We start from the raw sequence: 9,857 nt of genomic DNA, 5'->3' as shown, positions 1-9,857 counted from the left end.
ATGAGAAAATTTATGTAACGTAAAAAATTTTTGATGATGTCCTTAAATCAAAATTTAAATAAATTTTCTAAAATAAAACAGTGGTGGTACCATGCGAGGGGGGGGGGAGGGAGGGGGAGGAGCGTACGTGGGCAGCAGCGAGTCTTTGCCTCGAAATTTTATTCCTCTTTTATATTACTTTTTGCCTACACATATTTCGTATTTATTTTACTTTTCGCTTTGCTTTTTCCTTTTTTATTTTACCACTCTGAATTTATTTCTGGCCCACGATTATTTGGCATTTTGCATTTGTGCCCCTCGATGCTAACCGCCCCCTTGCCACGCCTAATCATAAAACTTGGACCTGCGCTGGCCAAGGCAAAATGCAAAAAAAAAAAAGGAAGGAACATGAAGAAAATCCGTTGTCTCAACCGAAAGTTGTAAAAAGAAAAGTAGCTGAATAAAAATACATGACCTCCTCATACATATATCATATATCACTGCAGATTGCTTGGGCTTTGCGTGTTTATGATTTCCTTTTCCTGCTGCCCCTCCTGCTTGCTCCACATTTCCCCCAGCTATAATTTTCATATAATACGAAATATAATTGCATTATAAAATTGTTGTGCGCGCTTGATTTGTGGCAGAGTATACCCATAGATTCTGCTTATAAATGAGAGGCTAAGGCTTAAGTTGGATAAGCGTGATAATTGTAAGGTTTTATTTTTCGTAATAGGAATCTACAAGCAAAGAAAAATGTATTTTACCCATTTGTATATTACATGCTTTCCGAAGCTCTAAAATGTAGACATCTTAAATGATTTTCGTTACACGACTTCTACAACGTTCAGTCGTCCAGATGTACTTGAATCATAGCTCAAGAATGCAAAAATATTTCTGCTTTTCGGGTTCGATTTGATGTGTATAACAAATAAAATTGCAGGTTTAAATATTGATTATGGATACTTGTTGGTAAATTATCGGTTGCAATAAATTTGTTGTTTGTATTTCTTAAAAAAGAATATGTACATTTGTATTACGAGCAAGTGAGGATATGTTAGGCACACCGAGGTATTAATACCCTTGTAGACAATTCCGTTTTGAAGCCCGAAACTTTAATGAAAAAAATCTTGAATTCCCTTGTTTGGCAGCATTATAAAGTAGTAGTCTGATATTAATAAGATTTTGCAGATATATGATGATCGTTGTTGGACTAACAAATGCTGAAGTTGGTCAAAATATCTTAATAAATAAAAAGAATAAAAAAAGGACAGACGGACATAGTTATATTTCTCCATCTAGGCCTTCTACAAGGGTATAAAGAAGCAAAATAAAATTATGGAAAACAGAAAAAGATCAAACGTAAATAAGGAGAATTATAAAGCTTAAAAAATATGTTAAAGTTTTCGATTTGAAATTGTGAACTGTGAATATTCTTTGAGTTTGGTTATTCAATTCGACAATCGACAATTCGACAATTGAATTGAATTGAAAATCTTCTTTGTAATACCAAAAATAGACTTTCCGCAAGAGGCTCATTACTATTTGTTGATCCAACTGCTAACGGCATGAAAATCCCCACTCGATTGCTATTTATGAAGGCGCTTAAAGGACACACAAGCACTCACACACACACATACAGAACACTTTACGAATGGGGGGTATATACGGTTCATTTGCGTAAGAGAACCGCATATATAGAGTCCACTAGAGTCCACTATTATAGTCGTAAATATAACCGAGCTCGGGCACTTCAGAAATCGAGTCAATGACTCATAAAAATGCCAAAAATGTGCGCCCAGCTGAGTAGTTTGTTGGGCGGCAACCACAGGAAGGGTCCTTCGGCTTGGTGTATCCTTGAGCAACACGCTCGCTTGTTTATGTATATGTATTATGTATCTACATTTTTTTTTCTGCTGCGAGCGTTGCAAAGCGTTGAAATTTTGCGAGCTTATCATATAAAAAACATAAAATTTGCATAATAATATTTTGAAATGTGGCCTTATGCCAGTTAGCGGGCGGCGGCGGCGGCGGGGAACGGCAACGTGTGGCCGTGAAGTCCAGCTGCGGCACATCCTTTTGGCCAACGGGCAAGTGCTCACATATTCGCATATCCTTTTATGCTGATGATGAAGTGAAAGTGTTGTGAATTATGGGCATTAGTTGCGAATGCGCATGAAATTGCCTTGTTTGGCTGAGTGGGTGGGGCGTATGGGTGAGTGCGGGTGGTAGTTAATGGACTCGCATAATCTTGACTATTGCTGGGATTGTCAACTGGGACCTGAACAACGGCAGCTGTTGATCAAGTGCCACGGATAAGCGGCACATCCTTGATGTTTTTTTATTGTTGTTGTTGTTTTTTGTAGTGCAAACATTTGAGCTGCTTCTAAATGCAGTGATTTCCACAGGCAAGGATTAACTTCTCACCAGCTGTGGTTGCCAGACGGCGCCAGGACGACAGCCAATCGCCACGACACGCGACTCGCTGCACGCACGTCTCGCTGCGCAAACAAGGACCAACACACACACACACACACACACACACACACACACACACACTTAGAGCGCGAGCGGAAGGATTGGCGCGCCCTGTGTCAATAAAAGTCTACGCATTATCCTGGCAGGTCTTCGGTATTTTCTATTTATTCTTTTTTTTGTGTGCGCCGCCGCTCGTGCGTGTAAAATCATTCGAAGCGTCGTCAATCAAAGTGAAAAGCGCTTTTCACCCACCCACACCCCTCGTCCGCTACGGCACGCTCAGCACTTGATGTTATCCCTGTTGACAAACACTCAACGCATCTTAACTCATCAGACATGCAGCAGCAGCATTCGTAATGCCTCCTTCAACGCTTTTCCCCCTGATTCATGACAGCAAAATGCACATTTTGTTTATTTTAATTAGTGAGCGCAATAAAAATACCAAACGGCGTTATGAGGAGTTGATTTTTTCAAGTTCCTTAGCAGTTGCTTAACTTTTAGCCAAGAAATTGAATTCGTCTGACGCTAAGGGTAAGTTCTCTTTCACTCTCTCTGTCTGTCTTTATGTCTCTCCATCTCTCTCTGTCTCTCTCCCTCTCTCTCTCTTTATTCTCTGAATCTGTGGATGGGTCGTTAAAACAAACGCAGCAGCTAAATTAGCCAGCCAGCTAGGTGAGAGGAGTTTGACTTTTAAGGAGGTTATTAAAGATGCAAATGAGAAAAATCGTATGCCAAATGAAATAAAAAATGCGCTCGTGAAATAATCAAGTTGCAGACAGCAAAAAATGTGAATAAAAAACAAATAGGAAGAAAAGAATAAATGGAAAAAATCCATAAACCCATTTGGAGAAAGCTGGTCTGATTAAGAAGATATCGCTAACACGGTCAGCAATGGGAATTTAAGTCAAGAGTAATCGATAAAAGTTTATAAAACAACTGTGCATTAACTACCAGTTTATTTCTACAAGATTTTTAACATAGTAAAAATGGGACGTTATTAATCAATAATTATCGTTTGTCAAGAAATAATCGAAATATTATATATCAATTTACTAACTTATCTCAGTGGTTATTTTTTCAAAGAATTATTATTACTAATATTAATATTTGTATTAGACTTGTGTTGGACTCTCGATTAAAGTATCTTTTACCTAGTACTATAAATTCGATACGCAATCAGGTATGAATCATAAAAATGTACTCAAACAATCAGGAACTACATATTTGTCATGTTTGAGTCACAAAAAAGGAAAACATTTATTTTTTAATAATACATGCAACGTCTTCTCCGATTGGCATAATGGTAGCGAACGGAGCATAACCCACAATGTTTACCTTGATGTACGTATGGCTAAAGCAAATCTAAACACAAGTATTTTATATGTACTTACAAACTACAGACCCATACAGATTATGCCACCAGACCGGAGCTAAAGCTGAGCAAACGCAACCGAAGCCCGTAACTGAAAGCTAAACCTGCCAGATCTCATACATATAAACATGCGATTGTGCGGGCAGAGCCATACAGATGTAAATGTTTATGTTTCCTGTCCAACGCGAGGGTCCGGGGAGAGCGGGAGTTGACTGGGTTATCTTGGCGAACTGCTGGCACAGTTTGGTTATTATCATTTCATATGTTTTTGCTGCATGCGAGTTTTTTTATTTTCACAAAAATTATTATTTTACATTTGGCAGCGTTGCCACACTTTTTAATAATTTATTAAACGAGATTTTCTTTTATTATTTCTTCGCTTAAGCAGGAGTGGAATGGAGATAGTGTAGAAAAGAGAACGAGAGAGAGAGAGGGCAAAGGATAGAGAGAGCGAGAGCAGTGAGAAGAAAGACGCACAACACATGGACGCTTGGGAGTGGAGAATTTGTGCAATATTTTTAATATTTATATGGCAACCACACAAGCACACAAATCATCAGCAGGCGACGGCAGCAGAGCAACACGACCAAGAAAAGGATCCATGCGAACAAAAAAATTCCTGTAAATAATAAATTTCTGCACGCTACAGCAGCAGCAGCAGCAACAACAACAATAAAACAACAAGAGCAGCAGCGAAAAGCGCGGAATTATAAACCGTGGAAAACTATTACCCCAAGGATGCTCAAATCCAAATACATACACACAGATACACACACGAGCACACACAGATGCAACGATACAAATACGGTTACGTGCTTGGCGGAATATTGCAAAAATATTGCAACAACAAAGATGCAAACAGAAGCAAATGATTAACGACGTGAACTCACTCGAAGCCCCGATACCCTTCAAAAGAATATATTAGAGATAAACTTGAGCAACGCGGCTTAGAAAGGAGAAAAGCAAACGAGAAGCAAAGTAAGAATCGCAGAGAAAAGCACAAGTACGATAAGTAAAGCAAGCAAAATATTGTAAAGCACAGCGGGAAGAAAAGAAAATCGAGAGGAAAAGTGAACCAAAGGGAGAAGCGAAAAACAAAGTGAGAAGCATTGCGAAAAAAATGTGAAATTCATATCGAGAATAAAGGAAACAATCAAACCGAGAAGCAAAGCGAGAAGCAGCACAACAGTCCCTTTCAACAGATGTTCCATCTGAAGCTAATAACCAAGCTTATCACGATGATTGGCTAGCGAACAGGATGCTCTTTTTAATATACCCTACAATTGCATGTAAGTAGCGTTACATTGAGGGACTTTCAGTTTTTTCTCGCCAATATTCCCGCTGATGAACTTTTATGTTGGTTACAAATACAAAAAAAAAGTGAATGTTCGAATATTCATTCATATGCAGACAACAGCGGCGCCCCTACCAATACCCTATGCCTCTGATGCACCCCTCTTACCCGTCCACCTGCTACTAGTTAACTTGCAGTTCCAGCAGCAGTTGACTTATGTGCGTGTGTGTGTGTGTGTGTGTTCGTGTGTGTGTGTGTGTGTGTGTGTGTGTGCGTGTCGTATGCAAGCACCATGCATATTTTTTAATTGAGTGCACGGGGAATTGATTGTCAAGGACGTGAACGTGGTCCTGACTCTGAGCTGTATAGAGCTATGTGTTGCAGGTTGAGAGAAGGTGTGTTGGCCTGTTTGGCTGCCGTTACCGTTACCTTTTAGCAATTTGCTTTTGTGTATGTGTGTGTGCACTATGAATAACAGCACTTGACTTGGTTCGTTTGTTCCTCTCTTCGTTTTTATATTGCCATTTTTTTGTGGCTTTCATTCTCTGCAATGTGCAAATAATATGAGTACTTTAAGAGCTTCAGCTGCATCCAAGTGGATTCCATGGCTATAACTTGGTGGTGAATAAGAATGCTTGAACACAATTTGAATATGCGGGGGTACTTGAGTGTATTACCCATATGGAAATGATTAAAAGTTAATTTATTTATTAGCTGTTCCATTGTTACCGAGTGATACACTCATCATGAAGCAACTGCAAATAATGCCAAAGTCAATTTTGTACTGAATGAATTAATTATTGCCCATCAAGAATTTGAAAAATTGCGATTTATATGTTTAGATATTATTTTGCAATACTAAACAATATGTTTAATTTAAAAGTCCTTAGTAAGATTCAAGCTTTGAATCTCGAGCATGATTAATATAACTTCATATTTACCGAAAAAATAATATATTTACTTCGAATCTGGGTAAAATGAATATATGCAACACTCTTTAGGACGCATTTTGCAACACTGCACTGTCCGACAAGCTCATGATACGCCCAAGTAAAACAACTTTAAGCCTTTTATAAAACTGAAAGCATTGCAGATCTTAAACTGTGGATAAATTCCGAGAAAATTTCACAGGATTGAAACTCTGTGTGTGGCAGAAACACGCTTTGTGTCGATCTCCTTGTTGTCCATCTCTCTTCGTCTTTCCTCCGTTCTCAGCCCGCTTTTGTTTTGTGCATTTCCGTTGCATGCTTCTATATCCGGTTCACAAATAAGCGAATACAACAAAAGGCTCGCTTGATATATGTAGGTAAACCAGGAGTAGCAATATGTGTTTATTAAAATAAAGAAGCAGAGGAGGCTCAGTTAGTGCATACTACAAATCCGTTTGGGAGGCAAACTCTTCACTAATGTATCATATAGCCATGGTCCCCAACTAAAATCCCATTCACTTAGCAATTTGCAACGAACAGCGAAACAAACTGCGAATGAACTCAACTCAACCATTTGCATTGCTGGGCGAATAGTTTGTTAGCTTTTCCTTTTTTCTTCTATTTTTTTTTTTTTTTTTTGCTTTTCGGCCATGCACCGTTATAGTCGCCATTTTGTGTTCGTGTTACAGTTACGCAGCGGCAACGCGCGTTGCAATTTCCGTTTGCCGCGCCATATAAATAAACATTTATTTTGTGTGCTATTTCCCACACATGTCAACTACCGCAAAAATATCGTACTACGCCCCTCCACACACCCCTCCACTCTTCTTTACCAACACTCCATGACACTCTGCTCTGGTTTATTTTTCAGTTTACCGTTAGTTTAATTAATCTTAATTCACGACTACAACAGAAGCTGCGCCCCACTTCACATGCACAGATTTTATTTATGGCCAATTCAAAAAAAATATATAAAAAAAAGGAAGAAGCCAAAAGCAGAAGATGGCTTAGATTAACAGAGTTCGACTCGTACATACCCTGTACAACGTTTTTGAATAGCACCATACAGTAAAACTCTTGTACACCAAAATCCTTAAACAATATTCCATCAAGCTGAGCCTTTTAAACTCATTCAGTAAGCTGATGTTTTGTACCCATAAAAAGTATATAAATGTTAAAACTTCACTGGAATCGTTTATCAAAAATCCGCTTTGCATATGTCTTAATGTTGTATCGCACATCATGAATAAAATTGATAAGCTTTTAGTTTTTGAACTAAACTTTTTCAGCCGTGTAAAAGCTAATGAAGAGTCGACTAAGTCGATTTTGAATCAATTTTAGACATAAATGCAAATATTTTGCTGTTTCTTTGTGATATCTCCCACATATTTGATATTCAATTCAGTTGAATTTGGTTCAATTTTGTTATGCGAACCGCAAAAAAATCACTAAAAAATTCCACCAAAAATAGATAAAAACAATGTAGCCAAATATATATCAAACAAAAAGAACCTTTATTTTTGATGGTGCTTCATGGCCAGAATGCAAATATCGCATAAATTGAATTATTGAATTATTTTTGACTGCGTTGCATATTGAAAGACTGCCACGCCCACAGTATTGTATGCGCACTCATATTTGCATATAAATGGGGCGGGCAAATGGATTTATGTATACTATTCACAAATAAACATCGTGTGCGATTCGCGTTTCGCTTTTCAAATACTGTTTGATGTCTTTGTTTACAGCGCAAACTAAATTTTATTTTCGCATTTATTAGAAATATATCCAGCGTGTTTTTTTATTCCTTTCACTTTAGCGAACTTTCTACTTCCGCTTTGCCACCGTGCGTTACGCCATATAACAAACACTAAAGGTAAGCGCAGGAATATATAGCAAAAATAGCTAACACTTCAGTTAAAAAGGCTGTGACAGTGGCCTTTTTGCTAACATTTGAGAGATTTAGACATTCATTTAGAATAAATAACTAAATGCAGTTGCTTTTTTGTGTAAATTCTTTGCATATGTTTCTGATTTAAGTCTTAGATTCAAATAGGTTAATTTTTAGGTAACATTTGCTGCAATTTTGACACAAAGGTTGTCTTTATGGAGAATATAAATTAGAGTTTGGGTAAGTGCATTAGATAAAGCCTTTGCGACAAGGCTTCATTTCTTTTAATGAAGCTTATAATTTATAAACAAATAAGTTTTTATTAAAGATATAAGTGTACCAATCCATTCATAGTTAATTCCCCACATATCTTATAGCTTTAGTCTCTCATCCCAACTGCTGTCAGGCAGCTTCTAATTTTAGTCAGAGTCGAAAGTCTTTAAATGGAATTTAAGTATATATTTGCAAAGTTCATTTTCCAATCTTTCATTTCAGGCATTATTCAGTTCAGGCAGCTTTTGACCTAAAAGTCCAAATGAATGTGTCCACGTGTTGGGTGTCTTTCATTCATTTTTTTCCAGCTGCCATCAATGCAATTGGTTTCGTATCGTGCCTGCCAATAATTGAGTTAGGATTTTCCCAAAACTCCCTCCCCATCCCCACCACGCCAGCAGTGTGGCCCTATCCTGCAGCTCATCTCGTGCGTATTCCCTTTGCCTGTTCCCAGTGCTGATTAGTCGTGCAGCTCCCGCGTCAACCTTTGCGTGAGCTGTCAAAGTGACAACTGAATTGCAGCAAAAAGTTTACGCTAACCAATGAAGACAGTGCTCCCCTCCCCCCTTTTCCACAACTACTTTTCACCCACAGCCTTTTTACATTCACTCCAGATACGTCGCCACCCCCTTGTCGTTTAGATGTGTGCCCACTTGGAACAACGCAAAACTGTCTCTATCTTTATCCTCAGCTTGGAACAGACGATTGTTTCCCATAATATATTTTCGTGCCGTATGAATTTTGAGGCCACATCCCGGGTGTATTTTGGCACGAATTGTGCATCTTCTTCCTCATCTTTGTTTTTCACTTGAGCTGTCAGTCAAGACTTGCCAGGGTGTGTGCGTGCGTATGTCTGTGTGTGTGTGAGTGCTGCAAACGTGTGGTTTTTCAGGCTAGCCGAGTTTTTTTCCCGTGGTTGTTTTGGTTTCTTTTTTTTTTTTTTGACAGCTAAATGCAGAAGAAACAACTTCGGTAGACTCTCTTCCCGCCACTCAGTTGTCAAATGCTTCTGCACTTGCTACGTGTAATCCCCACACACAGCCCCCTCTCCCTTGCCCGGCACGAATGCTTTTAAAAAATATTTCTTAGCAATTTGTTTGCCAAAATGCTGCACAGACATTGAGACGGCGCCGAGGCAAAGGCAGAGCAGTAGCAGGAGCTGAAGAATAGGATGAAGCCCAACAACCAGCACCAAAAATGACGCTAATGGAAGCCACTGTCATTTGCCTAGAGACCAGAAGCGATATCGGTGGGTAGGCGCGGTGTGGTTGGCGGGAGTGGGTCTGCTCTGGGTAGGTGTTCTACTCCCTGACATGCCCTGGCAGTTGTGTCATATGCGTTTAATAAAAACGTGTGTGTGCACTGCGTTAATTGAAGCTGCCTTACATTTACTTCTTAATATTCTTTTTTTTTCTACCTCTTGACAGCTGCCAGTGTTGCAAAGTAACTTTATTTGTCTTGCACGAAAACGCTGACATGTTATTTACCATTGTCAACAGGACTGGCATCTGTAGATTGCAACAACAGTCAGTTTAACACCTTATACCTTGGCTTAGCTTGCAGAAATGCTAAAAATAAAAATAGAAAAAAACTTGTTTTTATAAAAGATGCTTTTTAGCATATGGACATCTAATTTATGAC

The 9,857-nt window shown here is 38.7% G+C and overlaps 2 long non-coding RNA genes across 5 annotated transcripts in view; one reads left to right on the top strand and one right to left on the bottom strand.

The window, feature by feature from the left end:
- Positions 1-3,645: 3,645 nt before the first annotated feature.
- The window catches only part of LOC26530666 (uncharacterized), a 16,367-nt gene continuing 10,155 nt past the window's right edge, over positions 3,646-9,857 (top strand). For 2 of the 4 annotated variants that reach the window (XR_011416198.1, XR_004303306.2), the window contains exons 1-3: positions 3,646-3,798; positions 3,858-4,075; positions 4,218-5,118. This is a non-coding gene — a long non-coding RNA (uncharacterized lncRNA). Of the gene's footprint in view, positions 3,799-3,857; positions 4,076-4,217; positions 5,215-9,857 lie in introns of those variants that run through there. The other 2 variants (XR_004303305.2, XR_001449944.3) reach the window with 2 other exon arrangements.
- LOC116650333 (uncharacterized) overlaps positions 8,313-9,857 on the bottom strand; it is a 25,695-nt gene continuing 24,150 nt past the window's right edge. Inside the window, exon 3 of the long non-coding RNA XR_004303307.2 lies at positions 8,313-9,784. This is a non-coding gene — a long non-coding RNA (uncharacterized lncRNA). The remainder of the gene's footprint in view (positions 9,785-9,857) is intronic.

The sequence above is a fragment of the Drosophila virilis genome, chromosome 2 (genome assembly GCF_030788295.1).
Source record: "Drosophila virilis strain 15010-1051.87 chromosome 2, Dvir_AGI_RSII-ME, whole genome shotgun sequence".
Classification (NCBI taxonomy): domain Eukaryota; kingdom Metazoa; phylum Arthropoda; class Insecta; order Diptera; family Drosophilidae; genus Drosophila; species Drosophila virilis.
This window is presented reverse-complemented; position numbering and strand designations above follow the sequence as displayed.